Source organism: Durio zibethinus, chromosome 13 (genome assembly GCF_047325235.1).
Source record: "Durio zibethinus cultivar Kanyao isolate XHJ-2024 chromosome 13, ASM4732523v1, whole genome shotgun sequence".
Lineage (NCBI taxonomy): Eukaryota > Viridiplantae > Streptophyta > Magnoliopsida > Malvales > Malvaceae > Durio > Durio zibethinus.
The window spans coordinates 6,364,924-6,376,225 of NC_143174.1; positions in this window are offsets into that span (position 1 = coordinate 6,364,924).

Consider the following 11,302-nt stretch of genomic DNA (forward strand, 5'->3'; position numbering starts at 1 on the left):
ACTATTGACTTTTACAGAACTCTTCTATTGGTGCTTTGTTTCGTAGATACGGCTTTGAAAATGCACTCTTCTCACATTTAAAATGACTTCTAACCCACACATATAATAGAGGTGCACATCTTATGAACCATCCTTTTTTATTTCATCGACAGAAATTCAATGATCAAATAGTTTCTGTTAAGACTACTGCTGCGGGATTAATTGCTTGGATTTCAATTTGCTCAAAAAAATCTACCACAGTTATCTCAATGTAACCCAAAGTCTTTGGAAAGATTACCATACCATACAATGCTAGAGCAAAAACAGTCATATCTTGATCATCATTTAAATGCTTCTGAATGAAATTTTAGAGAAAATTTCAACGAATACTAAGATGTTCATCTTTAGATTTCATGAAAGAATCAATGGTTTCTATTTTAACCCCCATAAGCTTGGTTAACTTTTTTACGATAACCTGATTTTGGCTTTCGGATAAATACTTTATCTGGACATTGTAGTTCTATGCCAAATAAAATCAAATACTCCTCGATAGTTGGCACCAAATCTTCTTGATTAAAAGTGAGGCATCTATTGGATGGATCCCAAAACTGTATAACTGCTTTGACCAGCTATTCACCAATCACTACTGAAATGAGGGATGCGATCTGCCCATACTTCTTGCAAAAACTTTTTTTTCTTTCTTCACTTAACGGACCCCAGACAACAGCTAACTCTTTTAACTCATTCTGTGTGAGATCTAAATGCACTTTTCGAGTAATTCAGACACATAACTGATAGGCAAATAATCTCTATTCTTTTGTTAAACTTCTTTCGACCAAACATGTACTTCATTATACGATTCACATGGCACACTGACTGAGGATGAGCAAATTTATAGTTCTACGGGATCCATGAAAACTTCTTAGGAGAAATATGTCCTAGAGCAAATATCTCGATGCAAAACTGTATGATATGATTAATGCAAAAAAAAAAATGAAACAAAATTAAGTTAGTGTGGTTCGAAAAAAAACATTTTTTTTGTTTTTTAGTGTTTTTGAGATTTTTTTTTGTTTTGTTTTGTTTCATATTATACATAACATTATTCTTAGGTATTTCCTACAAGAGGATGGACAAGGCTCTACATAAGGCTAGTTTCCTAGTCTTATTATATGCTGAGTTTGGATTGACAGGGTCTAAAGGTTCCTAAATTGTTCCTCACTGTCGTCCATGTTGGACTAGTAAGGCACCCCGATCCTCACCCATTACAAACTACGAACGGAAAGGGTTCAATTCGAGTGAAAGTATTTTGCTTGCCATTGCGAAGGTTATCACCTCACGAGAGCATAAGTACTTTACTTCCTCCTATAAAAGGACGGAACCTGGGTATAGAGCTCATGTATGAGATGCATCGTGCCATTGTGTGCAAATATATCCTAATTTATTGAGAGCAATATACACAGAAAAATAAAACATAAGAGGCATAGTAAAAGGAATATGTGTGAATTTTTTACTTTTTATTTTTGATTTGTTTTGTTTTGTTTTTTTGTTTTTTTGTTTTTTTACCTTTTTTTACTAAAAGTGAAAAATAAAAAATTTAAGAAATTGGTTAAGACTATTTAAATCAAAATTTGAGGATAACAAGTAGTTAATTTTGGCCTGACTCACGAAAACAAAAGGCTTCCCCAGTGGAGTCGCCAAACTGTTATAACGGTTTTGTGTCCGTCCGACGAATTTGGAAATGAAATAAAAAATAACGAAGTTACCACCAATCTTTTTTTGGCTAGGCGCGATTAACCACCTATTAAAACATATCCTTTTAATGAAATCTTAAAATTAATTAAAATTTATTAAAAAGATAATTTTACGATCTGCGAAACAGTCTGGGTTTGACAGTCGGTTACGTGTGGGGAAGGATTAGCACCCCCACAACGCCCGTTAAAAATGATACCAATTAACAACGTGTTATCCTTTGATTTTGATAAAAATAGTCTAATTTTCGGTGTTCGAAAAATAATTTCATTGATTTTTTTATTTATTAAAAAAAGTTTATTCTTGAGAAAAATAAATTAAAACCTTTTTATTGAAATAATTCTTAAAATGTTTCAGTACGTTGGTAACATTAAAAGAACTCTTTCTCACGTAGAGATTTCTTAAAGCATCTCTACTCGGAATACCTTTAGAATCTCATCTTTGGAGACTCGAATTTATTTTTCGTAAGAAAATGTCATGTTAAAAAAAAATTATTCTCGAGAAAAATAAATTAAAACCTTTTTATTGAAATAATTCTTAAAATGTTCCAGTACGTTGGTAACATTAAAAGAACTCTTTCTCTCCTAGAGATTTCTTAAAGCATCTCTACTCGGAATACTTTTAGAATCTCATCTTTAGAAGGTCTAAATTTACTTTTCGTAAAAAATTATGTCATGTATGCAATGCTAATAATAACATGTTGATGCACACATTTTATTCTTTTCTGAAAATTTTATTAATTGTTTTATTAATTTTTTAATTAAAATTTTGAGGAAAAAAGAATTTAATTATATTGAAGATTTTCTATAAATATTCCAATACACTAGTAATATTTTACAAAAAAAATCTTCTCACCTTGAGATTTCTTAAAGCATCTCTACTCGAAATACTTTTAGAATCTCATCATTAGATTAAATTTCTTAAATTAAATTTTTTTCCTTCCTATTTTTATTACATATATTTTTAATTTATTAACCAATTTTTATTTGTTATTTAAAAAAAAGAAAATCTTTACTGTATTGAAAAATTTTTATAAATACTCCAATACACTGGTAGTATTTTAAAAAAATCTTCACACCTATAGATTTCGTAGGCATCACTACTCGGAATACCTTTGAATCTCATCGTCGGATAAAAGTTTTCTTTTCTTTCATTTTTTATTACTTTAGTATTATTATTAAATTTATTTTTATATTACTATTTTTAAAGTTTATTCTAAAAATTAACATAATTATATAAAAAAATTTAACCACAATTTCATCATTTAATCTAACAAATATAAATATTTTAATATGAATAAATATTAAGAAAATAATATATAAAAAATAAGAAAAATTAAAAAAAAAATTTTTTTACCTGAACCGGACTAATCAACGGTTCAATCAACGCGCGGTTCGGTTCAGCGGTTCGCCCGGTGGTTCGGCTCAGTCTGGATGGTTCAGTACCGGTTTGATTCGATTTGGGCGATTCAATTCCGATTCAGTCAGACCGGTCAGAGGGCTGATGATGGAAGCAGGTCGGGTGCGCAGACCGCGAATCGGGTTACGGGTTGACACGTGGATCCTCTTTGGTCGAAACGAGATCGTTTTGGCCCTATGCTCAAAACGACGTCGTTTTGCTTTTAATGATTTCTATAAATAAATGAAAATTTTTTTTTGCTCATTCCTTCGGTTTTTCAAAAAAAAAAAAAGAGAAGAGAGTTTTGGGGTGAGCTCGCCGGCCAGTCGCTGGATCACCGTGTCGGCCGCCATCTAGGTCACCACCGACAGTCGTTGCCGGTTGTTTTCGATCATAAAAAAAGATGAAAATTGTTCTGAAAGTTCTCTTCGACGCGATCTTTCCAGATCCGATGTCCTTTTTATCGAAAACAGCCCCAATCGACGTAGATCGGGGCTCAAAGTTTCGGTCTCCTTTCTTTTTTTATTTTTTTTTGGACAGAATCGATTGATCTCTTTTTTTTTTTTTAAGTGGCTTTCTGGCGCTGGGTTCCCCGTTCCAGGGGACTGTTTTTTTTTTTTGTGTTTTTACAGAATTTTTTTTTACGAAAGCTCTCTTTTTTTTGTCGTTCTTTTTCGGTTCTCCCTAAGATCCTCCGTGTGCAAATAACAAGCTCTATTTATAGACCTTGTTGGGATTCAAATCCCAGATCTTCTGATATTCGAATCCTATTTTTCAACTGAAAAATCACGTCTGTCGTTCGTGATTGGCGGCTTGTCAGTCGGCCGTTGACGACTAGCGATAATAATTTTGGACTTTAGGGATCGTGCATTTAATGTACTAGATTTGAATCGGATAAGGATAAAAAAGAAGGAAAAAAAAAGGAAGAAGAAGACAAACACAGAAACGGGAATAAAAGAAAGAGAAGAAGAGAAAGAAAGAGAAAAAAAATTAAATAAATAATAATAATAATAATAATAATAAATAAATAAATGGTGTTTACAATAACTATATATTTAATATGATTTTAAATTATAATTATAAATATGTATTTAATATGTATTAAAAATCTTAATTACATAATTTAATTTAATATATTTAAATATATTTAATATATATTAAAAAATCTTAATTAAAAATTAAAAATTAAAATTTTGGTCAAAATAAATTAAAATATTAAAAAAATAACTAATCTTGAGTATGTTAATATAAAAACATATTACTAATTGAAGGACATGTAAATCCATTAGAGAGAATGATTTAGCATATTTTGAACTCAAGCACTCCTCTCAGCTTTAAAGCCAATATATCATGACTATAAAAGATAAAAATTAAAACATGTAGATGCACTATTTGTAGAAATAAATGAAAAAAAAAATCTTTGAAAAATTTCATTGTTTAGTGTATAATTGCTTGAAGAAATCTTACTTGTCATAAAAAAAAATATGAGCATATATCTCATTAACTTTTAAGTGCGAATCGATTAAAAAAACCTTATTCTTAAATACAATTTTATAATAAATAAAATAAATTTAAAACTTTAATGAACAACAATCTCTGCTTTTTATTACGAATTTCTAGGTGCATTTTTTTTTACAAATTCCACGTGCGTATTTAGTATATATAGCATAGTTAGTGTTTTTTTATTTGCGGAAATACTCTCTTTATGTGGTTTAGACTTTGTTTTTATTGCCATTGATCCCTTCGTGACCTTTCCATATAGATTATAATTACGAAGAAATCTCAACCGCTTCATGAATCTTGTACTGAAAATATTTGTTGAAATCTGGGTATATGGTGCCTTCTCTAATTCTTTCATCAAATCCCTCAACATGGAGTCTAGTGTTACCATTGATGTACGTTGCTTTTTGTTGGTGACTTTCATATTGAAGTTTCTAACGGTGCAAGAAAATGTGATAAAAAAAGGTCTTCGTAGATGTGTGTTATGGCAAAAAATGGATCTAGGGGTAGGCACCTACAAGAAAGAAAATACGTTAAGAGAATTTGTAGGTGACTCCGACGGTTTACTCTCCAACGCTTAAGTCATTGTTTGGAGAGGGTGAGCATAAGCAAAGATAATGGTGAGACTTGATAGAATGAACAAGGGGCTTAAACTTACTTGGAAGGTGAAATAACCTTATATGCGAAGAGCAAAAGAGAGAAAGACGCAAGTTACGTGGTCTAACATGATTGACCCAGCTTGACGGTGTGTGGCTCTGGCGATGCATGAGTAACACATGGACCGTTAGTGACGTATGTGACCATGAGTTTCTCAAGGTCTTGTCCGAGGTGGTTATACCTTAATATGTTCGTATAGCTCTATACGAATCGACGAATAAATATGTATTTATAGTTTATTCATTTATTTTTAAAATTATTTATATTTGATTCGTATTTATTAAAACAATTATTTGATTTGTTTATGTTCATTTATTTAAATAATAAATTATTTGTATTTTATTTATACTCATTCAATTAAATTAAATGAGTTTATTCGTAAACATTAAATAAAAATATTTATGAATAATAAATAAGTCATAATCAAATAAATTTAAACAAACAAATCATAAAAAAATATAAACGAATCCAAATAAATATAAATAAATCTTAAAATAAAATTAAAATAAAAGATAAAAATGTAATTTTATTAATATTATTATAAATAAATAGCAATGAACAATAAAGGATCAAGTTTTAAATAAATTTTAAATGAACTTATTTACAAACATATATGAATCAAATAAATATCTATTAATGTTCAATTAATTAATAAATGAATATAAAAATATTATTCAAGATCGCTTGTTAAGCTTAATAAATGAACAAACAGAAAACAAACATATTCATAAATAGATCATCAAAAGTTCTATTCGTTTATACCCTTACCTGTTTTTGTCTTTTTTTTTTGTTGGCATAAAAAGTTCATAATGCCCCTAGACTCGAATATTTCCACTATTTTGTCATCTATTAACTAGTCTAATGTTTTGACTAAATAAACTAGTTTAAAATAGGTCAGGATTCAATGGTAGGTTCAAATTAAAAGATATCATTCACGGATCAACGTATTCAAGTTGATGCATCTAAGTTGGCAACTTAGATTATCACAGTTTTATTTATTGTCGAGGTAAATTTATATCATAGTATTTTTTACCGAAATAAATATGTTTCAAGGTGATTTTATATTAAGGTGAATGTATGATAAGGTTGATGGTAACTTATTAAAATGTCAAGGTGGTTTAACACAAACTAATTTCCAAGATGCCAAGGTACTAGGATTTAGGGGGCTTATTGCCTTCTACATTTATTATGTCTACTTTTTTAGCAGTGAACCCCAAAAGTATAATTATACAAAAACATGTATCTAAATTTATATGGCATACAAAAAAAAGGCATACTTCAAAAATAACTAATATACTCGTAGTTTATATCGTATACGAAAATGACAAAAATACTCAAGGTATAATAATGCCAAAAATATGTACTTAACTCTAAATAACATACTTAAATGTTACAATGTCATATTCATGGCAAACTAATGACAAATAACAAATTTTTATTATTCGTTGTCAATAAGGTTAATCATAATGAAAATTTTACTAAAATAAAATTAAATGATAGGGTAGCATGTTATCATATATTCCTAAGCCTATATGATGAATGATCATGGGTAATATTTATGTTACATGCTTTCCAGTTTCCATGATTTTCAGCAAGGAAAAATATGTGCTTTAGATATTACCAAAGTAGACCTGCTTAATACCAAGTCTAAAATGATAGTTGTAGGGCTAGGCATGCCAACTAGATCAATTCTTTGCAAAGGCTGGGTTTTTTATAGAGTTATCTAAGCTAATTTTGATAGAGGTTAGACTCATCTTGAATGTTTAGGTATAAAATGATAGTTGAAAGGCTGAGTATATAGGCTAGATCTATTCTTTAAAAAGTACGAGCTTTTATTGGGCCTATTTAGGAGAATTTCAATAGAAGTTAGAACCTTCTTGAATGTTTAGGCTTTGTTAAGCTTAATTTGGTAGAGTTTAAGCCTTTTTTAGGTAATTGGGTTTTTTTTTCAGTAGAATCTAGGCTTATTGCATTTTGTTGGGTCAACTTTGAGCTTGATTTGGACAAGGATAAGGTCAGCTAGGCTTAGTAGAGTCAGCTAATTCAACCCCTCCCAGGCTAAGACTTAACTTTCGGACTTCCGACTCCCTCTTGGGCTTCTTATCTAAAATCACAAAGCTTTCAAATTCATGTTCAGGTTGATTTTACCTTTAGGCTTAGGAAATTTTAAGAGAAAAGCTTTTGGGATGAGGAAAGAGTTTCTTGCTTCTTAGTTGCTGTGTAAAATGAAGAATAGTGGTTGTTTATACAGTGAAGGTATGGTGGAATGAATGATCGAGATGGGAGGCAAAAAATAACCCAAAATCAAGATAAGAAGAACTTTATGACATGAAATGGAAATTCACTAAATGATTAATCCCAAAGATAAATTGAACAAATAATTTGACATATCTTCTTAATCTATAGAAAAACACTTTAGTATTGATTAGAGGAATATTTCATTTATAATTATTTTTATTGTAATCTTAAAATTAATAACTTATAACAGAAAATTATATAAAAATTCATTATTTAAAAGTATAGACTTTATATAATTTTTATGGACCCTACATAATATTAAATTTTAATTGATTAATTGTATTATAATAATTGTAGTTGATATGATTCTCTTATTAGTACTCCAAAATTTTTTCTCATTCAAAAATCAGTGAAATCTCGTATGGATTCATTATTATCTTCAATAAATGAAGCTTAGCAAATCGGCAAGAAGTGTTGCTGATTGGCATTTTAGTCTTAAGATTAGTCATAGATCCGAAATGGTATTGAAGTGCATCATTATCTCAAAAACATCAGGATTGATATAACAGTGCATACTAATCATTTTAAAAAGATCCAGTCGATCGACACTAGAAAATGTTGATGATTAACAATTTGGTCGAATTTCCTTAATTTCATTTCATTTTGTGAAATTGATTGGATGCAAAATTTAGTGCTTACAAATTATTTTGATCTTTGAGATTTAATAGTAGAAAATTGTAATAATCTAAAATTTTCAAAAATAAAAAAATAAATTAGACAACACAAAAAATATAGAATTACAAATAAAGTACAAAAAAATAAATAATAGAGAGAGGGCCTATAATGGAATAGGAGCATGTCTTGTCCTCCCTGTTGGTCGTTTCCCCCGCTCAACCTTACCATGGCTGATGGAAAACAAAATGGCAACATAATACTGTTAAGGCAATCCTTAACCTAGTATTAAAATGAGGGAAAAAAGAAGAAAAATGAGGTTTGATTGAAATAGAGGGTTTGGATTTTTTTAGGAGATATGGTTTGGTGGAGGAAGAAAGAAAAAGCAATGCAAAAACAGATCAAAAAACCACCTCTAATGGTAGCGATAGTTGCACACTTACATTAAAAACATTGTTAAGATTTTAATTTCTTGACTACAGGGTGTTATGTGAATTTTAGAGAAAATAATCTGTAAAAATATGGAGTAATGAGAGAGAAAGAAGTTAAGAACTAACGTCAGACGGTTAGATAGCGATTGGTGACAATTTGAAACAAAAGAAAAGCTGGGGTTTTTAGGGTTTGTCAAAGGAAAGGGAAATTACAATCGGTGAAAAAGGTGAAAAAAGTGAAAGGAAGAGGGTGAACCCTTTTTCTAAATCTATTCTCCAACTATCATGGACCAAATTGCTTCAATCAATTCTTTTTTTTTAATTTTTCATTTTTTAGTATCAACTATTGACCATCTTATACTTACATATAAAAAAACAAAGTTCATATCTAAGCAGTTTAGAAAACTTACAAAGTCACTCGTAATTCCCCTTTTGTGAATAGGATGGTAATTTCATCCAAACTTTATGAGAAATTTAATTTTTGTTGAAATAGAAATAAGTTTAGGTATTAAATTTAAGGATAGAGATGAAAATAAAAATAATTTTGAAATATTTATTAAATACAAATATGGATAATATAGTATCTATTCACCCCAAAATAAATATTCTTCTAAACAATTAATAAAAAAAAAATTTAGATTATAAAATCTTAAAGTTAATTGATTATATAAATTTAACAATAACCTTATAACTCCACTACAGCTGTAGTCGCATGTTTCCACACGCACATCTTTTTTGTCAAATTGTATACTAAATTTAATGAAATTAGTATATTTATTTTATGTGTTCAAATTTGATTTTTATACTTCAATTAATTGTCAAATTTACTCAAATTGTTAACGGTTTAAATTTTTTCATTAAAATTGATAAGTGACATTTTGACTTTTTTATTGATATTTTTTGCTTATGTGACCATTAAATTTGCTGACATGTAAAATTCATGTGATCAAATATGATGACATGAAAAAATTGTTTAACAAATCATCATTTTTTCATGCTAACTTTTCTCAAATTGTATAACTTATCCCTGTACTTTTGTTACATAATAGAATCAATTCTTCAACCTTAAATATGTTCAAATTTGATCTTTATACACCTATTAATTATCGAATTTAAGATTTGATCTAAAATAGCACATAAAAAAACATAAATTATTAATTCCAATATGACATTTTGTTTTCATATTTAGATAAAATTTTTTGGATATATAAATTATTACTTAAAAATAATTTAACAAATTGGGTTAATATCAAATTAGACTATAAGCCTAACATAAACGAAATTATATTTTTTATCTTTATTTTATTTATTTATTTCGATTTCATTTTTTGTTAATTTCTATTTTCAATATTTTTGAAATATAAAAAATTAAAAAATAGATAAAAAATTAAAAAAAAAAACAAAAACAAAAACAAAAACATAGAAGTTAGATCAAGAAACCCATAATCAATAAACCTAACAAATCCGATACATAATCAACAATAAAAAGCAATTGTAGATATCTTATTTTATCTTAAATTTTTTTTATATTAATTGGGTTTCAAATTTCATCTCAACATTGGGCTTTAAAACCATTTTTGGATTAATTAGATTTTAATTGTGAAATTGGATTTTAAGCTCAAATTTAAAAGTCCAAAAGTATTTTATTTATTATTTATTCTTTTCTTTATTTATTTTAATTGTTTTGTTGGTGGAAGTCAAGAAATCAAAGAAAAAAGAAAAACAAAAAAAAGTAAATCAAAAATTGAAAAAACAAGGAAAATATGAAAATATTTTGGAAAGATTAATTTGGGAAAATTTTGAGAATTCAATAGCAATCGATAAGATAACACTATAAAAACAAAGACTACCAACAAAAATAATTAGAAGCAATCTTTTTGTTGAGATATTAGTTTTTAGAGGTTTCAAATTTAGAATTTTTAAAGCATTATACTCAGTTTTGCTTTGGACAATGATACAAAATGGTGGTATTGATAATCAATTTCTGGGTACTAGCGGTGTTTCAGATAATTTTTTTTTTACAATTGTTGAATTTTTCAATCACTAGTTTTTTAAAATTCCATTGAAATATGAGTTCATTGAATTAGACTTGAGAAAAGTAAGAGGAAAACGAGGATGAAAAAGAGGAGAAAAAAGGGAAATTAAAAAAGTGATTTTTTATTTTTATAACAAGTTGAATGACACTATTTTAGAAGATAAGTTTGGTGTAATTCGCATGTTAGCCTATGTATTGAATCTATTTTTATGTTTTTTCTTTGTTTTATTTAACTTATTTTAAGTTAAATGTTAAATTTAATAATTAATTGATGTATAAAGATCAAATTTGAACACATATTAAGAAAAGACTAATTCCAATGTTTAACCAAAGTATAAGAATAAACCGTAAATTTGAAAAAAGTTGATGTAAAAAATGATTATGCATGTTTAACACATGGACCTGACAAGTCAATAAAATTAACAACCATGTAAGTAAAAATATCATGGTAAAAAAATCAAAATATTACATCATTAATTTTAATGAAAAATGTTTGAACTGTTAATAGTTTGATTAATTTGACAATTTATTAAAATATTAAGATTTATTTTAAACACATTAAGATAAAAAGATTAATTCCATCATTTAATCAAAATAGAGAAATCTATTCTACAATTTGACCATCCTCTTTCTTTCTTGTACT